The 16,069-nt window shown below is 43.7% G+C and overlaps 1 long non-coding RNA gene across 1 annotated transcript; it reads right to left on the reverse strand.

The window, feature by feature from the left end:
* Positions 1–847: 847 nt before the first annotated feature.
* LOC138447656 (uncharacterized) lies at positions 848–16,068 on the reverse strand. Its single transcript, XR_011259923.1, has 3 exons — positions 15,946–16,068; positions 3,838–4,034; positions 848–3,350 (listed from the first exon to the last, which is right to left on the reverse strand). It is a non-coding gene; the product is annotated as an uncharacterized lncRNA (long non-coding RNA).
* Position 16,069: the final 1 nt, after the last annotated feature.

Below are 16,069 nucleotides of genomic sequence, written 5' to 3' on the forward strand. Positions count from 1 at the left end.
TTGGGTCCCCCAAAATGGATTTAATACTGTTCATTACAGGGAGCAGGACGGCGCTCTGAGCCATTCATTCGGCCGTGTAACCAACGCTCGGCGTATTTACAATTGGATGAATAGCATATATTCTATTACAAATTAGTAGCAATAACAAGCCCTTATTGCCCAATTAAGAGGGAGATCCCACACCGAGAGGGCTATCTTTCATGACCTGCATGCACATGGTCGCTATGACAATGGTAAAACAAAAAAACACACAGAGGACGCACGCTCGTCTTTTAGTCGGCTGTTTCGAACTCTGGGGGAAATCGAACTGGCGTAAGGTAGGCACATGTTATGCATGAGCTTGGGAAGTTTTATCTTTATGAGTGCGAGTCCTCATGTTACCACTGAGATAACGAGTCCCTCCCTTCATAACTGCATTATCAAATAATGTACCTGCGGTATCGCTCTTTTGGAGTGAGCGGGTCATGCTGGCTATATGATTAGTTCAAGGTCCTTTCCAAGACTGTATAGAAAATGGGAATTTGATTTACAACTTATATCCCGCCGCCGCGGCTGACACTGTTGTGTACATGTTCCTTATCCTTTTTGAGGGACATGCCATTAAATCACTAAACCTGGAAACTCTCATGATACCCAAGTACTGATAGCCTTAACCCTTTAGTATCCAGAATACGTATAAAATGGTGTATCCTGGTCTACTTCATTTCAGAGGTGCATGAAACAGCTATGTGCAACAACTGAGTTGACTGAAAGGTCTCCCGAGGCATGTGAGAAATGTCAGAAGCTGGGCAAGTTGGGTACTTTAAGAACAGGAGATTATTATTACAATATCCAAATGACATGGACCCATGGATATCACTTTTATTATGCAATTCTGTTACATCATACAGGTTGTAAACATTGCAAATCTGCACCATATAGGTTTTGAGGTTAGTGTTTTATGAAACAATGCGAACAATGATACATCTTTGTAATATATTGGTTGTACAGCACAAGTGCAACATATTCCTTACCACTTAATTCAAGATATTCTACCCGTTATATTATAGGTTTACAGATGAACTGTTATGGTTTCCTCATTGAATTGAAATGAACATAAAGCTCCAAGCCATAATGATGGATGTCAAATCTGAAACGCTTTGGAAAACTTATGATCCAAATTGGAGTTGATTGGTTGTGACAAATTAGAATTTTGTGTAAACAATTATTTTGATCTCTGTTTAATGCTGAGAATAATTGGTTGTTGCCTTCTCTGGATTTGCAAAACATTCTAAGATCACAAATGAATATGTGTTTATAAGAATTTTTATCTTTGTTTTATGTTGATCAAGGGTGGCTTAACCCAGTCAACAATACATTTCAGTCTACTTTGACAATAAGAATTAGGTCTCTATGATATATATGCTATAGAAGTATGTAAGTTCAGTTTTGTCGAACTTCAAATTTGAATACATGAGTTTTATAGTAGGACATCAGTGCAGATGGAGTGCCACTAGGTTACCTGTTGGCGCCATCAGGGTTGGTGGAATTGGAGAGTTATAGTGGCTTATGTGGGTTCGCGAGGGGCCTCTACGGGCTATCAGCTGTTTCAAAGGGCAAGACACAGTGGATCTGTCCATTATGGTGTCATGTAATTGTAGCCCTTAGTACTTGTGAGGAGTTGGGTTGGCAAAGGGTAGATGTTATTAGTGCTGGCATTGGGATCAGGGAAGGTCTGAGGTTTAGCAGAGGATGTCTGTGAGCTAGAAGTGGATGGTCTATACCTGCAGATATTCAAGCTGCAGTTATGGCCTCTCAGGAATGACAGCATGCAATAGGAGAGCTAGCAAAGGTGGATTGGGGAGGGCTGGAAGATGGACTCTTGCAGGCGATGATGGGTCATGGTTGCATTGAGCCCTGGCAAGCAAGCCGGTCTTAAGCATGGTGTGGCTTAAGACCGGCTAACAAAGGGTAGCCAAGAGAAAGCAATATGAGGAATCCCATTGTGCCCATTGGTGCCCTGGTAGGGAATGGGGTGCTGCGCGATAATGATGGAGGAGTGTCCATTGTGAGTGGATGTGCCCATTATGGGTGGAAGGGCTAAAAGACCAAGAGAAGACAACAGAGTGATTGATAAAAGGGTGTTTGTGAGGGGGTTCTGTTCTCTACCCCAGTCATTTGTCTTAACCCTTTCAAGAACCCCGAAGTATTTAAATGAGAATACTCTAGCGTGATCACAGAAACTACTCCAGGATGAGTTCGGATTACTTCAAGTGATGATCTCGTATTACTCCAGGATGACCCCATGACAACTTTATGATGGGTTTTGAATTGTGAATGATTATTGCAGACAACTACAGGAGGAGTTATTTCATGATGCTTCCAAAAGATTTAGGAAAAGGGTTTTGATTACCATAGGATGGATCCATTGCGAGTAAGACAGTTGAATTACTATAGGGCGAGTCTACTTACACTTGTGTACTGAAAGGAAATTTGTATCCGTCACTTTCCATCTTTCCCTTCTATGCTAGAGCACACAAACACACACACACACTCCCCAGTTCATGACAAACAGCAATACTCATGTCTGGCTCCATAAACACAAACTTTACATGTATGGGTTCACCACTGTAATCAGTAACTTTGGACAATCTATTAAAGATGGATATTTTTGTACATTACGTTGTTGACTAGTAGCAGGGGCTGACATAGCAACTAAACTCAAGTTGTGGGGATGTTCCAATTCCATTGTTTTTAAAGACCCTACTCTGACCGTGAACTATTGAGCAGGTGTGTGGGATCGTGTAGATGTCACTTCACTGTCAAAAAAAGACATGACCATCATACTGTAACAAGGACACACTGTTGAGAAGACGTGATGATACAGTTGAGTTTGTCCAATTAGATCTGTCCGACAAAACGTTTGTAGTTGACGGTTTCTTGATAGTTCAATATTTTGTAGTTGTTACGCAGCTACATCTTTGGAAACTGCAACATTACACAGAGACATCTGCTGATGTATTGCTGTGTCTTTCAATTGTCCAGGTGAAGTAACAGAGGCAGGTTCTGAGGAAGGAATGTAGGAGGAATGAAGAACACTACCCATCCCTGGCAAAAGACTTAGCTCTTCCAGCTTTTGTGACCCGAACTGTGAACAGCCATTACTAAGTGTAGGAATAGTCAGTTTCCACCCATCAGCTTTTACAATATAATTTCTTCTGTGACCGTCTCTTCTTCTTCTTGTAGTGTACGTTTTCCAGTGCTTCCCTGATTGCCAGATTCCACCAGTAGCTGCTTTTTCTCCTCTGCCTTTCTTTTTAAAAAGGCATCACTACAACAGGTTTTCTGTGTATTAACACACTGTTTCGTGGCTGCAGGTATGAAAAAGGAAAGTTAAAACTTCAAAATGTTACTATCAATTATCAAATTTTTTGCTTGAGCTGTTAGTGACTCGCTTTAAGCGCAAACTCACCCGTCCCCTTGGTTTCATTTTTATTTATGGTTGTGCTCCTCTGCGTTTTCCCTCCCTCCTCATGCAGCTACCCACAACTCAAGTCTAGCAGCACACCTACTTTGACATGGACTACAGTTCCCGGTGGCTTTCAACCCATATCACTTTGAGATCATACCAATGACAAAAGGCGCACTACAAATGCCCAATAACATAAGAGAAATTATGTAGGCCATATATACTTTAGAGAGTTACTCTAGAGGATAAAGAGATGCTGTAAAAGGGTGGTGGGCATGGTGCAGCACTCATTTGTATGTGTGAAAAAAGGGAATGCCTCAGCGTAGGGGCTGTACCCTCCTCCCCCAAACATTAAATAAATGGACCAAAAAACAAAAATACATGCTTACCTGCTGACTGGAAAGCACCACTGCTTTGGAATCCTTTTCTTCACTTATTTCTCTTCTACTTTCAACAAGACCCTCCATCAGCTATTTACAATTAACTTCACCAGGAATTGCCAATGGCTCAAATTGCCCATCCTTTCAAATAAATGGTCAGAATCAAAGAAAAGCACATTAAAGAGTGCCATGATTTGAATTATTACCTAAAAGAAGAAGAAACAAAAAAGTTAGTTTAGTATGCTCCAAGTATTTGTGAAACTTGACTGTACCCAAAACCATTAACTTATAGTGGGCTTGCTATTGAAGTGTCCTATTTGTGAGCAAAGCGTCGCTTGGTAACTTCACCTATTGTGGCTTCAACTAGTTCCATCTGCTCGCTAATACAATAAGAAGTGGGCGTTCTGGAGAGGCAATACATTCTTAACTGCAGAGCTCTTGTACCTAAAATCCTGCAGAGTAATTTTGTGTGTGTCCTTTAAGACAAGCGCCCGTTTCAGTTTCTTAAATGTAAATATCAATCTTAGAGAGTCCCAGCTTGCGGACAGTAACATGTAGAGGAAATTATAGGGACCGGAAATAGGAGGGTATGCAGGGACAGAACCCATAACCAAAGTGATCTTTACTGGGGGAACAAAAAGTAAATATTACACCTTAGAAGGCAGGCCTTTGCTAAAATGAGCGAGGTACTATCCTCCAAAAGGGTCAACAGAAATCCCCCCAAACGCCTAAGCATCGCTATTGTGCCATAAATTATGCACTAAAGCTTAAATAGTGCAGTGCTCGTGAGCAGTGGAAAAACCTGCAAAGAAAGTAAACCGGAAAAAAAAATAAACCAAGACATGGGTAAATGTTGTAGAGACATGGTTTCTCACACATGCACCACGGCCTGACACACATAGATAAGCTAAATTATTACTTAAGCGGTCGGGTGCACCGTATGGCATGGACCTATTCATGTGGAACATTGTTGGGGCATTGCAACAGCATTAAAGCCAGAGAAGGGCAGCCAGTAGGAGGATTTATCCCCTACTCGGCGACGGCTTAAAAGCGATCAGTAGAACAGTCATTGTGTGGATACAGAAAGGGGAAGGAATCACCCCACCCTCGAAAAGGGGGCCTCTGTATGCTGAGCGCCTAGGGTGGCTTAGGCAGTGGTCTTCAAACTGGGCAGCTGGCCCCTTAAGGGGTTCCCAATGGATGCCCGGGGTGGGCACGAAGTTCTTTAAAAACAGGATTATGGTGACGGTTTTTTATTGAAAATATAAGCATTTAATCGAAAACATAAGCATTTGTGGCTTGTGGGGGGGGGGCACAAACTATATTTTTACTCAAGGGGGAGCTCAGCATAAAAAGGTTTGAAGACCACTGCATTAAGGGAATAAAGTGACCTCCCAATTTCAAATAGCAAAGCAATTAACAGCACTCGTTTCACGCCCAGGCCAGAAACCTCTTGCACCAGTCCTCTGTTCCACAAGGCTGCTGAAAAATACAGAAAAGCAAGAAAATCGCTCCAAGCTGTACAACATCGTACGAGAATGAACTGGTCCCATCACTGGAGACAAAAAAGAAAGATGTCAAAACGGCTCCCAACCATCATCATAAAAAGCATTCAAGCCAGATCATCATAAACAATTATCCAAAAAATTTCAAGTTAATGCCAGTGATCACAACCAGCCTGGGAAGCATTAAATAAATACGTTATAAAGTTTACAGTCAAACTAGATTCAATTAACTGCTGAGGTGCAATGGTTGGAGAAAAAAAAAAGAAAACGTATTGAAGGTGCAATAAAATCCCTCCAGGAATCTCACCAACCTATACAGAGAAGGACACAAGTATAACAAGAACATGCAGTAATCTGTCTGAGTCCTTGAAACTTACATTTGTATTTATTAAATCATATAGCGATTTCCCCAAAGTGTTGAACATAAACTAAACATAGATGAAGGACAGTGTGAGTCATGGAGGGAATTAGAACACTGTCCCTCGCGCCCAAAGGCTGGCACAACGTCACCATACTGTGAACTGAAAAGGCACTGGAAAATGAACTGGGGTAACCAAGCGCTCTATATGCGCTTTAAAATAAATGGTGTAAAAGCAATACAACAGCTCTGCTTCACGGGTTTAGCATCCCTAACTTCCAGCAGTGAAAACATAATATTCAAAAGTGTTACAATACAAAATTACAGTCTTGGAATGCCAGACTGTTTGCTTTTTATGGGGGGCAGCTTTACAGAACCTCTTTAGGGGTGTTTTGACCTTGAACTTCACTTGAGAACAGAGTACCTGTCATGTACACTTTCCACATCATACAAATCTCAAACTGATGCATATACTGTAAACAATCTTCCCCAGCTTGAACGGGGTGAGGGGTTGAGTGGGGTGAAGCCGAGGCTCTCCTTTAAGCCAAATCTCAGTTGCTGGAGAATTAATGGATGCCACTTGGGGAGCGGCATTCTGTGTTTTGACCTTTTTTAGTTGGCTGGTGTTCAATGGCTTAAGTGAACGCAATGATCAGGCCGCTAGCAATGTTTAAGAGAAATAAATAGATGGGTGGGCATCTGTCCACTGTTGGTTAGAGAAGCCTTTTTTCTCCCTTCTTAATGAGAGCTTGGGTGGCCAATATCGGCAACCATTCTCTGTGCACAGAAAACAACAGCAAATCTAATTTGGAGCTTTTGTAAAGTAAGCAAATTCATTGCGATTATTCATCCAACCCCAAAGCGCTCTGTGCCACCAGAACCAGGAAGGCAGTAATTAGAGAGCGCATTCATCAGGGCCTTTCAAACATCCCCGGCCTGAGACTACACCTGGCGGTCTGTGCAGAGCACACCGTACCACACAGCGGCTCAAACAGTCTGCCCACACTTCAAAACATGGCCAACCAAATAAAACTGTGCCCCTTGGCACCCTGCTAGAGAATTAAGCAATATTGAAGATGCCACGTGCCACACAACAATCCTATGCCAGCGGGCATCTGTGCACAAGCATGCAGTCGTCTGGGCAAAAGCATAGTGCCACCGTGCCCTTTATATACACGATATACACATTCCTACAGTAGCTATGCGACACTGCAATGTTCTTAAGCAGACGACTGAGTCAAAACTTGAGTATTGCCGGGCCTGTGTGACTTACACAGTAAACTACTGGAATGATTTGCTCGTACCCACTGAAAGGCGCGGTCATGCGTACCAGTTGTATATGCACTGTACCGTGCACATACCAAGGTCGCACACATGGGCACTGCAAGCACGTGGATATCGGAGCACTGTAAAAAGTAAACAAGCAACCAGGGATTTTGCAAAGAAGGTGTGTTTAGTACAGTAAGCTTCTGCCGTTCAAGCCCACACGTGCACTGTTCCCTAGGGACCGGAGAAGGTCTAAGTGCTCTTCCAAACTAGCAACCAAAATATATGTTAACATGGAACAGTGCCAGCAAGATAGTAATTTGTTTTTTCGCCTTTGTTCTTTATAACAACATAGTCACTCTACATCTGTGGTCTTAAAACTTTTTTAGTACCTGGCTTGGGCCCCCCTATACACATGGTCTCCCAAATGTTAATCGGTTGCAAACGGTTATCGGCCTAGAATGGTGCCCCCAAATGGAGGTCGGGGTGTCAAACACAAAATTCTTTCAAAATCATTGCTTTCAATAACTCAAATTAGATTAGACAACAAATATTTGTGAACACAGCATTCAGAATGTTTTGCTTCAATACAGAGGACTTGACTGACAGTAGTGTTGGATATTTATTTCCCACAAAATAAAAGAGCCAATATCGCTGTTTTACAGTAACGTTTGACATCCAACTGATGTAACAATTTGTTTCTTAAGTACAACAACTTTGAGATTACAATCAATGCCGTCACTTGCAAGTTGGACAGTGGCATATTGGAGAACTAGTGTGAAGGGTGGCCCGGTCTTTCAGCAACCAGCCTGTCAATATTGGGTTCAATTTCACATCCAGCTTTGACCGATATTAAGTCTTTAGGGCTGCAATTGCTGAGAATCCAATCTCGCAAAGGTACAAGGTGCTGAAAGGCAACAGTACATTCACTGCACATTTGGATAAAGTTGCAAACTCTGCAGACACATTTTGCCAAAATCCACCCAGAACGGGGGATAACCAGAAGATACTGATCATTAGAGCGGAGAGATCTTGGGGGTTGATATAATTGGATCAGATCTTAGATATTCTGGGGCAAGACCATTGATACATTTAAAGACTAGGCATGCCACTTTGAATCTAATCAGGTCTTCCACGGCCAGCCAGTGGAATGAGACATGTGCTGGTAGACCCAAGCTAAAAATTGTTCGTACTGCGGCATTTTGCGCTCTCTGCAGTCTTAATATTTGTTTGTGCAGAATACCAAGCAGTTGGCTATTACAATAGTCCAGACTGTCGTTGGTTAGTGCGCCTACAACCATGGCATAGCCCTCCCTGGGGATGTTAGGTAGCACCTGCCTAAGCCGCCTAAGGACAAAATGTACAGCCCAAACCTTTGCTCCAACTTTAGCCTCACTACCCAGTTCGTCCTGTCAAATGCAGCCCAGATTCTTAACCTTAGAAACGAATTTCAGGTTTGATCCCAACAATATTGGGGTGGGTAGTTTCTTAGCAGCCACTAGGATATATTTAGGTACAAATAGAATCAGCTCAGTTTTAGCAGCATTCAACTAAAGCTGATTACAAGACATCCAGGTACTTACCTCATCCAGACACTGTGCCAATTTACCAAAATGTTGTGAAAGATCTAAGCGTCGCCCGCGTAGAAGTGTAAATTTAGTCCCCGACGCCTCAAGAACTCTAGGAAAGGGCGGACATATAAGTTGAATAATAATGGTGACAATGAGGACCCCTGTGGTACACCTCAGATCAGGCTAATAGCATCTGATAAGAAAACTTCAAACCCTACTCGTTGGCAGCGGTTGGTCAAAAATGATCTGACCCACTGCAGTGCATGTTCCGATACCCTTCCCCCTCTTCTAATTGACCCAAAAAGGTAGTGTGATCCACTGTGTCAAAGGCCGCGGACAGGTCAAGCATCACCAAAAAGGGACAGCTCACCCCGATCCGTGGCCCTCAACAGGTCATCCTGGACGGCCAAAGGGGCCATTTACGTTCCAAACTTGGGTCTGAGCCCGGATTGGAATTTGTCAGTAGTATTTCCCGCTCTACAAAATCCTGAAGTTGACCAGTAAAACTACCTTTCCCAAAATGTTGGCAAGCCATGGGAATCCTGCTATTGGCTGAAAGTTCTGAAAGATTTTAGAGTCCAGAGTGGGATTCTTCAATAAAAGGAGCGACTATCGAATGTTTCAAGCTAGAGAGGATCATCCCCTGGGATAAAGATTAACAAACTTAGTTACAAATGGTGTCGGGTCAGAGGCCAGACGCTTGGCCACGTAGGCAGAATTGTACTTTTTGACCCGACTATAAATGGTCGCAAGGACCAAAAGTTCTAAAAAATGCTACCACCAAAGGTTCGAACACCAAAAGTTTGAACCTTTGGTGGTAGCAGTGAGCGGGGTGTTGCGGGGGACACCACCGCAGCACAGCCTCAAAAATAGAAAAAGAGAAACAAAACGGAGGCTGCAGGGGTGTCCCCCGCAACACCCTACTCACTATACTTCATAGTATAGTGAGCTGGGGTTGTGGGGGAAACCCCTGCAGCCCCCATAGTATGTACGCGTGTTCGCATGAGAAAGGTGCAAACTTTTGGTGGTTCGCACCTTTCTCATGCGAACATTCCGGCCGGATCACTTAGAACTACGTAGGCAGGAAGAACAAAGAGGGAGTAATTTGTAGGCTTAAGCGTGTCCAGAAAATGCTGGATCTCTTTTTCATCAACCTGTTGAAAATCAAAAGTTGTGTTCTGCACTACTGAATCCTTAAGGTCAGCTGTGCTTTGATTATTGGGGGGCTCACCAGGAACACCCCCTGCGGGCTGAATTTTATTAGCAATGTCGGCCTTAATGCCTCCCAGTTTATCTATGAAAAAAGAATTGAACAAATTCGCCAGCATGAGTGAGGGTTCAATCGGTGTAGATTTGCAAGATGGATCACAGAATTTAGATACAATGGAGAATAACTCCCTTGGGAGATTATCTGTTGCCTTTAACTTTTTCCCTAGGAACTCTTTTTTTGCTTGGAAGATAACCTGTTTGTACTCTCTCTCAATACAGCTATATCCACATCGGGGATTCACAAACTTCTTACTATATGGAGAATTACTTTTATTCTGCAAAAAGTTTAGTAACAACAGTGCCTATATAAAATGGGTATCCTGTCTAGCAGTTTACTGGTACCGTCTCATTTTCATAAAAAGCAGATTTTATTAATCACACAACATAGAAATCCTAGTAAAAACAATCATAAAAATGATCATGTCACAAAAACATATACATTACTTAAAAAAGAACACAAGTAAACCAAAATAAGTGGATCCTAATAGTATAATGTATCATAGGTCAAAGGTGTGGCTCTTTCACACTGTGATCCTTTTGCCGTAACTATTCCATACTATTTTTGTACTCTATAAGTAATTCTAGAGTACAAAAATAGTATGGAATAGTTACTTATACAATACTTAAAAAACACAAGTAAACCAATATATACCCTGATCTTGTTCAGAGTACATAGAGTTATACTGCCACATGAGTTATTCAATTTTAATAGAGTCATTATAACGTAAATGAATCCACCCATAGTTATGAGAATACCTTCAGGTAGAAATGCAAGAGCTGAAATCCACCACGAGAGGGAAACCAGGAGAAAACCAGCAGCACCTCCTGCCAGCTGCTAGAACAGGGTTCGCGTTAGCGCTGACGCGGGCTAGTTACAGCCTGTGTCGCAGCCCGATTTTGTGGAACGGATGTGCGGCACTGGAGGATCACGGGTATGGTAGTTCAGAAAAGGAACACCATGCAGCGTTGTTCCATAGAAAATACCAACCACCGTTCAGGATCAGAAACAAAAGTTCACACAGGCGTGCCGTGGAAAGTGTAAGCAATTCCTAAAATAGTTAAATCACATAGTTAAGTTACCAATCCTAAGATCAAAGCACCCAAAATAAAATTAAAAGCACCAAAAAAATACTATTCCTAAAAGTAGGCTATCACAAAGTTAAAATAATTAGATTCAATGTGTGCAAAGTATGCAAAGCAAGAGCAAAGCAAGCAGTTTGTGCAAAGTATGTTTCAACAGCTGGCTGCGCTGACGCAGGCCAGTTATAGCCTGTGTCGTGGCCCGATTTCGCTGAACGGGTACGCGACACTGGAGGATCACGGGTATGTTAGTTCAGACAAGGAACACCATAAAACGTTGTGCCATAGAAAATAACTACTATTCAGGATCAGAAACAAAAAATAAAGATGTCACCATGGTAAGCCAGCATGAATCACACAGAGGCTCTGCTTTTGTCTGGTCTAGAAGTGTCTCACTTTGTTCTGGAGTTCATAAATGCGATTTAAAACCTTTCCCCTAGATAGCCACCTGCCCTCCGTGTGAAACAACAAAGCATGTTCATCTCCCATTTCTGCATACAATGTGGCAAACAGACGAGCTTGTGTGGGGTGCATCTTAATAAAAAGTGCAATCTTTTCAACAGAAGTCAGCACATCTGTAAGTTCATTATCCATTTTGTGCACAACTAAAGCTTCCCGGTGTATCATGCAGTGTGTTCACACAATATGCAGAGCTACTACCAACACTTTTGCTTTTAATCCAGTTCTAGCAGCACAGGTTGAAGGAGCACCTTTGTTGCAAATAGCACACCCTCCCACTTTAGGCAGTGGGAATTTAGGAAGTTGTCAACAATGTCAAAGAGTTCAGATGCAGTTGCGCTGTCCTGAATTGTTTTACAAAATAAGAAATATTCAAATATTTCTTTTCCATTGCAGTACCTCACATAAGCAATCAAATGAGCTGCTTTTGAAATGTCAGTGGCCTCACCCAACTGTAGGGCAAACTGTGCTTCAAGAGCGATATCAATTCTGTACCGATTATCACAGGACAGGCCAGTAATGCGGCGGCAAATTGTGGCGTCGACATAGGGATACTTTGGCATTTCTCTGCTGCACCGTCATCAAGCATTACCCGGTTGACAGCGAGAATTGTTGGCAGAATCCCTCTCTCAGCATCTGGGCTTTTTGTTTTTGCCCAAATAGTATGCAATGTGGTAAGAAGCTTTCAAAAGCATTGGCTGGTATTGAGGCCACACTTTTGAGTGTCTTTTTGCTTTTTCTATACCATACAGCTGCCGTACAATTAAATCCCTGGTCTTTTTTACTAAATCTGCATGTTTTGTTTCCAAATACCGCCTTAATTTTGTTGGTTTCAGGATGTAATTTGCTAATGTAGACCACAAACCACACACTGCGACTTAACTTCTCCAGCAACTGTGATCCATGTGTACCCAAAATCCCAATAAGACATCATATTTCTGTGTTTTTGCATTTCTTTTGTCCGTTTCCACCTCTCCTGATTTTCGTTTGAGATTCTTAACATCTTTGGGAACTAGGAAATAACCCATCTCAAAAAGGGGCCTTAATCTGTGAAAACATTGCAAAACCTCATACGTCACGTTAGTTTTTGTTTTAAAAAATGCCACATTTAAAAAAAAAAAAAAAAAAAAATAAAAGATTAAAAATGGCAAACACCCCATGCAAAGATTCAAAACGAACCATGTGAAAAGGTTGGGGGGGGGGGGGGGGAACGCCCATGCAAAAATGGGTTCCGAAATCCTGGGTGTCTTGCACATCATCAAGATGAGGTCTGTTGCCTCACTAACTGGCTAGCTCAGTTCCTGATCACAAATCTGGTATGTTTACTGGCCACTGCTGCGCCCCCCCCCTCCTCCTTTTCCTCCTCTGTGCGTCTCCCTGCCGTCTTCCGCCCCAGATACCACCAGGGCCCCCTGTGTTCCTGTCCCAACCCTGGCAGCCCGTCTGGTGGAGATCACATCCCTGCCACAGTCGGGAGTCGAAGGAGGATCAGTAGAGGTTGTCACTGCAGCGACAGGAGCTATGGCAATGGAGGAAGTGCATGCCCCAACAGCAGGGCACACGCACGACGGCCCCGGTTGGTGTCATCCCGGAGGCTGTCCTTGTGGCGCAGGCACCAGGCATTTTTTGCGGCAGCAGGCTCAGGGTAGGATGCAACAGGACTCAGGGCATTCATCATCATCATCAGAGGGGCAGGTATGGGCCATCGGGCAGAAGGCAAATGTGAACCTTACGACAAGGATGTCTTCTGTGTTGGAGCGTTTGGGCCAGCAAATCGGGGTAGAGTGGCAGCGGGCACAGGAGGCACACCTCACCATGGCCAGGGCGGAGAATTGACTGCGTCGGACAGAGAGGCGGGTGGAGGTCCTCGAGGAGTCTAGCAGGGAGTTCGAGAGGAGCATGCAGGAGTCCCTGCAAGCCCTCGAGGGGGAAGTCGAGGCACGCCTACTTGAAGTTGACACAGTGTTCGATGATGCCCTGGCGGAGACTATGAGAGCGCATGGTGAGGAGATGGACTAGCCCACTGCCTTTGTATACAGTTCTTTAGGAGTAGGTTTCATTTATTTTTTCTTTTTATTTGGAGTTCCTCGACTTTGCTCCGCATCTTGTATATAGTTTTTTTGTACTGTATTTTTAGGATTTTTCTACATGTTTTGGGACCATGGACCCTGGATCTTTGTAAATATTTGGAATTTATTTGAACAGTTTTTTAACCATGAAGGAATGGTTTTCACATGATATGTGATTTCATTTGCACATACGTTCATTTTTTGCATCACATTGATTTTGGTTTTCAATTTCTTTTGGTTTGGTTCATGCATGTTTTTACTGTGTGTGACCTTAGATACATATTTTTTAATATAAATTTGTAACATTGAAATCGAAGTGGTGTCTGGTCTCAACGGTTTAGTGCATGTTTCACTCCTCCATGACTCATTTGCAGGTCTCTGCTGTTCACCAATGTTGTTCATGTGTGTGCACACAAGCATGCATGTGTGATGTTAGGATTCACATGACATGGGGCATGTATTAGGGAGCATGACCAATGGAAGGGTGTTGAGGTGCACCGGGGGGGTGCACCGTGTGGTGGCCTTTTAGTTGGCATGTGCTGCGTGATTATATGTTGGTCCAATGTGTTTTGGGGTAGGGGACGGGGACATGTGGCGGGGCCTGCCTGCAGGTTGCCGTCACTGGATGGGGTTGGGGACATGAGGCGGGCCCTGCCTGCAGGTTGGCATCACAGGTGGGGACATGTGGTGGGCCTGCCTGCAGGTTGCCATCACTGGTGGTGTGTGGGGACATGAGGCGGGCCCTGCCTGCAGGTTGCCGTCACAGGTGGGGACATGCAGGTTGCCATCACTGGGGGGGGGACATGAGGCAGGGCCTGCATGCGGGGTATGGTCACGGGTGATGGGGTGGCCATGTGGTGTGGGCTGCCTACGGGGTATGTTCACTGGTGATAGGGGGGGGGGGCATCTGGTGTGGGCTGCCTGCGGGCTATGGTCCACTGCTGGGGTCTGGCTGTCCCGTGAGGTGGTGTCTGCTTACACGGGAGTTGTGCGTGTATTGCAGTGTATACGCGGGCCTTGCCACGCATTTGGCTGGTGCGAGCGGGGTATGTGATTTCACTGGGGCACGTGCAGGGGGGGTTGCTAGGCCATGGATGGCGCGGGGCCTTGCACCGAATTGGGCATTTCACTGGCTTTTTGCTGCGGATGGGGGCATGTTGGGGGCGTTACTGGCGCTGCTTGGTGTTCATGGCGCCACGGCTACTGATGCCTCGGAAAATCCATGAATATGCGTGCTGCGCAATTGCTGGTTTGCGCCACAGCTGGCACACGCTCCTTCTCGGCGTGCGGCACTTGCGCTGCTTATGTGCTGGATTCTATGAATTGGGCCCTAAATCTGAAGATTTAGCAACATTTGTAAATAATGTTTTCATGATCGTGCATATACTCTGATATAGGTTATAAATATTATCAGTAGTATATGGTTGTACTGTATTTATCACAGTTCGTACAGTCAAGTGTGAAACGCATGAATTAATGTACAAACACACACACTTTAATATTGCGACCATACTGTTTTGGAAAACATGTACACAATACATGTTTGACATTTAAATTGTTTTGTAAATTTAGTATTGTGCAGTAAATTGTTTCTATCCTGGAAACTTTCAGAAACGCACATGCAGTTTGTTTAAAGATGCAACTTAAAATAAAAAGGGACCATCACTGAACCATCTGACAGTTCACATTAGAGGTAGAATTTGAGCAAAACTCATTGTAAATCGTAGTGGTATAGCGGTTAAGGAGCTAGGGCCAATATCACGAAGTCTTGAGTTCGAATCGGCATGGAACCTCTCAATTTTATTTTTACAAAAAAAGGAGGATTATAATTTGAAAAACGAAGAGACAGACGCCACATCTGATAATTTTTTTACCGAGGCATGTGAAACCTTTTTTGGGGCATGGCATGTTACACCTGCCAGTGGTATGTGTCACTTGTAGTGGTGACATGCAGTGGCACGTGTCACTGGCATATGACACATCCCATATTCGGCTCCTACCGCTACAGCAACCCTGCGTGAGCCTATGCAGCAGTGCAGAAAAAGAAGCAAGTAAATGCGGCAAAAATGGGATGCACAAGGGGCTTAATTTCCAACTGGTTGAGTTCATTACTGGATAAACAGAGAAAGACCTATTGCACAGTTTAGGGTGAAGAAGAATTGTGTATATACACTGTACAGTTTTGTAGAAAGCCCGTGATGCAAGCACTTGAATACAGCAAAAAACCAGTTCCATTGTGGCTAACGCAAACAATAAATCCGACTTGTTGGCAGCCCAATTTGTAAAAAACGTCTTCCTAGAAATTCCCTAGGCTTGTCCTGCAAGGCCATATATCACTTCTGTTTAAGGGAGGGCAGAGGAGGGGGAGCCAGTGATAGGGATATTACTTACTATCCAAGAAGATGCACAAAGACCATTTGTTGCGGCAATCAAAATAGGAAAAAGGAACTCGCCGTCCTCCTAAACATACGTGGCGCTTCGAAACACTTAAGAAATGTATATGCGCCTTATAAATACACCATAAACAAATAAATACCTACCCGTGCACGGCATGGAATCCTCCTTACTCCATGATTCTCTTCCTAAGAAAGTAGACGTCCAGGACGTCCTACGTACAAACGTTCCTACGTCATAACGCCTTAAAGGCATTTCGGAAAGCGTCGC

This window comes from Ambystoma mexicanum, chromosome 1p (genome assembly GCF_040938575.1).
Source record: "Ambystoma mexicanum isolate Mex_15411 chromosome 1p, UKY_AmexF1_1, whole genome shotgun sequence".
NCBI lineage: Eukaryota > Metazoa > Chordata > Amphibia > Caudata > Ambystomatidae > Ambystoma > Ambystoma mexicanum.